General features: G+C 42.8%; 1 pseudogene across 1 annotated transcript in view; it reads left to right on the top strand.

Annotated features, from left to right (window-relative positions):
• The window catches only part of LOC306919258 (protocadherin gamma-A1-like), a 6,132-nt pseudogene that overhangs the window by 623 nt on the left and 509 nt on the right, over window positions 1-5,000 (top strand). The window contains exons 2-4 of the transcript in view: window positions 948-1,305; window positions 1,555-1,693; window positions 3,983-5,000. The exon at window positions 3,983-5,000 is cut by the window's right edge and continues 509 nt beyond it. The product of the transcript in view is annotated as a protocadherin gamma-A1-like (transcript). The remainder of the gene's footprint in view (window positions 1-947; window positions 1,306-1,554; window positions 1,694-3,982) is intronic.

Raw genomic sequence — 5,000 nt, 5'->3', positions numbered from 1 at the left:
TGCGCCTGTTTTTAACCAGTCAGTATATCAAGCTACTGTGAGGGAAAATGCACCCATTGGTACATATATTACAACAATTAATGCGTCAGATGCAGACAGTGGATCAAATGGGATAGTGACTTACAGTTTTTCAAACCTACAAGGGAACTTGGCTCACATGTTTGATATTGACAAGACATCTGGAAAAATATCGGTTGCAGGTCAAATAGACTTCGAAAAGGACAAGAAATATGAAATAAGAGTCGGCGCAAAAGATCAAGGTGGCCTAACTGCTGCTAGTAAAGTTATCATTGAGGTAATTGATGTTAATGACAATGCTCCGATCATAAATGTCATGTCATTCTCTAGCCCGATATCAGAAGATGCTCCTCTCGGGACGACTATAGCCGTTATTAATGTAAAGGATGCAGATTCCGACAAAAATGGACGGATAACATGCTCAATAGACTCAAAACACTCATTTAAAATTCAGTCATCTTTAACTAACTACTACAGCTTGCTTTCAGATATGATGTTTGATCGTGAAACAAAAGCAGAATACAATATTACCATAACTGCTACCGATTCGGGTGCTCCTTCCTTATCTAGTGCAACAACTTTATGCCTTAGGATCTCTGACGTAAATGATAATGCACCATTGTTCGACAAACCAAGTTATTCGGCTTATATAGTTGAGAACAACTCCCCTGGAGTGTCAATATTTACTGTGAGTGCGCGAGACACTGATTGGAATCAAAACGCCAGAATATCATACCTCATAGAGGACACGCAAGTCAGTGGTAGCCCAGTCTCTGCGTATGTATCCATAAACTCTGAAACAGGAGTTTTACATGCAGTGCGCACATTCGATTATGAGCAAATCAATCAAGTTAAACTCCTTGTCAAAGCGCAAGATGGAGGCTCCCCTCCACTCAGTAGCAATGTGACTGTCATTATTTTCATTCAAGACCAGAATGACAACGCCCCTCAGGTTCTGTATCCAGTCCAGAGTGGTGGCTCTCTGGTGGCTGAAATGGTGCCTCGTTCAGCAGATGTGGGCTACCTGGTCACTAAAGTGGTGGCTGTTGATGTGGACTCTGGACAGAATGCGTGGCTCTCTTATAAACTACAGAAATCTCCAGACAGGGCGCTGTTTGAAGTGGGATTACAGAATGGAGAAATAAGAACTATACGTCAAGTCACTGATAAAGATGCTGTGAAACAAAGACTGACCGTTATAGTGGAGGACAACGGAGAGCCCTCTCGTTCAGCTACAGTCAGTGTTAACGTGGCGGTGGCTGACAGCTTCCCTGAAGTTCTCTCAGAGTTCACTGATTTCACACAAGACAAGGATTACAATGATAACTTGACGTTTTTCTTAGTCTTGGCTTTGGCTGTAGTTTCCTTTTTGTTCATCACCTGTTTAGTTGTCATTATATCAGTGAAAATATACAGATGGAGACAGTCCCGCCTCTATCATTCCAGTCTCCCAGTGATTCCATATTATCCACCACGTTACTCTGACACTTTGGGCTCAGGGACTCTACCTCATGTGTACAATTACGAGGTGTGTAGGACGACTGACTCCAGAAAGAGTGACTTTGGCAGAGCTGGTAGTCAGAACATACTGATAATGGACCCCAGTATGACAGGGACGATGCAGAGGATGCAGAATGAAAAGAGCATCTTGGATGAACCAGACTCTCCTCTAGAGGTTTGTCTTTCAGTAGACTGTGTGTGTGTGTGTGTGTGTGTGTGTGTGTGTGTGTGTGTGTGTGTGTGTGTGTGTGTGTGTGTGTGTGTGTGTGTGTGTGTGTGTGTGTGTGTGTGTGTGTGTGTGTGCTAATTTGTGCACTGCACAGTTTAAAAAATCACACCCGTGTGAACTGAGTGGTGTAAGGTCTTATATAGCCTGATCAGCTCTGATCTGACGTAATGTCTGACGTAATGAAATCACACCCGGGTGAACTGGGTGACGGTAGCAACCATGCTCATTTTTTGGTACGAACAGACAGACAGACAGACAGACAGACACGTAAACTAACAAAGCCAGTCGTAGGAGTGGTTTACACCACTCAAAAACTCACTGCACTGCCATCATCGTGGAAGTACCTTAGAGACTATTGTCTGCTGGGAGTGTTTCAATACAATGTACAGCGTCACGCTAGGAAAGCTGCACTTCATTTAAAATCTCTCTCTCTCTTTCTCTCTCTCTCTCTCTCTCTCTCTCTCTCTCTCTCTCTCTCTCTCTCTCCTCTCGCGTATATTTGAAATGCTTTCGGCCATTTTTGCAATGATTAGCTAGCTGTCGTGGCTACCCCTGGAGGAGTGACTATTATCTGTTAGCGTTTGGGGTATGTTCATACCATGGACAGCGTCATGTTAGAAATGCTGCGCTGATAGCTTCTACTATATGTCTGTCTGTCTGTCTGTCTGTCTGTCTGTCTGTCTGTCTGTCTGTCTGTCTGTCTGTCTGTCTGTCTGTCTGTCTGTCTGTCTGTCTGTCTGTCTGTCTGTCTGTCTGTCTGTCTGTCTTGTGGAGCAGCATGGAAAATTCTGCTATTGCTGTATTTTGTTTTCTTCTTTTAATGCACAACACGAACGCATACTCTTCACTGCGTAATGGCATTTGCTAATACATATCGTTATGTAACTGGGTTCAAAAGGCCCAGTCGTACCACCGTGGTTGACAGCTCCTCTACCAACGAGCTGGGAGTTGGTTGTGTTGCCGCTTTGGTGTTTGGATTTTGTCACATTATTATCTCTCAGATAACCTATTTGGCACATGGCATTTCTACAAATATAATATAAATGTGCATCGTTCAGCTAAATGGCCCTGGTTCTTTTGCTCGCATCATGCAGCTATACTTTTTCTGCAGGCCTAGCCTACCAGTTTCACTACCGAAAACTAAATAATTGAACGTCACAATTTAAAATGTATTTGCGTTGGCGTTCAGGGTTTGGGCTCTAAGGGACGCTGTTGGTTAGAATAAAAATCGAACTGGTGGTATCATCTTTAAAAGTCCCCTCCTCTGCAACCTAGGGACGGGTGAAGCAAAGAATCACTATATGTGCTTCATGCGAGGTGGGGCAACGGGGAAACAGTTGCGACGAAGAATCCTGTTTAAATGTAATAGAAACGTTTAAGGAAATATATGTTTGTAGTCTACCAATGCTGCCATGTGTTGACTCTTTTCTTCATTGTCAAGAGGATTTATACGTTCGAGTTTCACAGTGGATTTAAATGCGTTGGGACATGGCGTCAAGGCAGCCTCAATACGTAAAATGGCGTTTGTTTTCCCTACCCACCCCAGAAATGCTGATGTTTTTTATGTTGCTTATTCACAATACTGATTGTCAAATAAGATATTCCGTTCCAGAGGAGATGAAGAAAGGCTCTCTTATTGGTAACGTAGCACAGGATCTCGGATTGGATCTGAAAAGGCTCCGTTCTGGTCGGGCTCATATCGTGACCGGAGAAAGTGTTCAGTACACCGAGCTGAAGACGGACAAAGGGATTCTAGTCGTGAATGAGAGGATAGACAGAGAACAGCTTTGTGGCGACGTCACTCCATGTAGCTTCAGCTTCGAAATAATTCTAGAAAATCCAATCGAACTCCATGGAGTTATTGTAGAGATAGTGGATGTTAATGACCATTCCCCTACTTTCAAACACAGTCAAATTCATTTGGAAATTAGCGAATCTGCAACGATCGGATCTCATTTTCACTTAGAAAGTGCAGATGACCCTGACGTAGGACTTAATAGTTTACAAAATTATGTTTTAAGCTCTAATGATAATTTCGCCTTGAAACAACAGTCTAACGCTGACGGGAGCAAATTCGCAGAGATGATTTTACAGAAACCGTTAGACAGAGAGTTAAATCCGCATATCTCTTTAAAGCTGATAGCAGTAGATGGGGGGACTCCACAGAAATCTGGTACAGTAAATATCGATATAACTGTTTTAGACGCTAATGACAATTCTCCTGTGTTCAATCAGTCGGTGTACAGGGCTACTGTGATAGAAAATGCACCCATTGGTACATATATTACAACCGTCAACGCTTCAGATGCTGACAGTGGATCAAATGGAATAGTGACTTATATGTTTTCCAACTTAAAGGGGAACCTGGCTGACATATTTGATATCGACAAGGCATCTGGAAAAATATCTGTTGCAGGTAAGATAGATTTCGAAAAAGACAAAAAATATGAAATAAGAGTCGGGGCCCAGGATCAGGGTGGCCTTAATGATGCGAGTAAACTTATCATTGAGGTTATTGATGTTAATGACAATGCTCCGATCATAAATGTCAGGTCGTTCTCTAGCCCGATATCAGAAGATGCTCCTCCCGGTACGACTATAGCCGTCATCAATGTAAAGGATGCAGACTCGGAAAGAAACGGACAGATAACCTGCTCAATAGACTCTAAACACCAATTTAAAATACAATCGTCTTTAACCAATTATTACAGCTTGCTGTCGGACTCGAGTTTTGATCGAGAAACAAAATCAGAATACAATATTACTATAACTGCTACCGATTCCGGGTCTCCTTCCCTATCTAGTGCAACAACTCTATGCCTAAAGATCTCTGACATAAATGATAATGCACCATTGTTCGATAAACCAAACTATTCCGCTTATATAGTTGAGAACAACTCCCCTGGAGTGTCAATATTTACAGTGAGTGCACGAGACTCTGATTGGAATCAAAACGCCAGAATCTCATACTTCGTAGAGGACACTCAAGTCAGTGGTAGCCCAGTCACTGCGTATGTATCCATAAACTCTGAAACGGGAGTTTTACATGCAGTGCGCACATTCGATTATGAGCAAATCAATCAACTTAAACTATTTGTCAAAGCGCAAGATGGAGGCTCCCCTCCACTCAGTAGCAATGTGACTGTCACTATTTTAATTCAGGACCAGAATGACAACGCCCCTCAGGTTCTTTACCCAGTCCAGACTGGTGGCTCTCTGGTGGCTGAAATGGTGCCTCGTTCAGCAGATGTGG

Source organism: Electrona antarctica, assembly GCF_951216825.1.
Source record: "Electrona antarctica genome assembly, chromosome: 1".
Classification (NCBI taxonomy): Eukaryota; Metazoa; Chordata; class Actinopteri; order Myctophiformes; family Myctophidae; genus Electrona; species Electrona antarctica.
The sequence above is the reverse complement of the archived record's forward strand: the minus strand, read 5'-3'. Positions and strand labels throughout refer to the sequence as shown.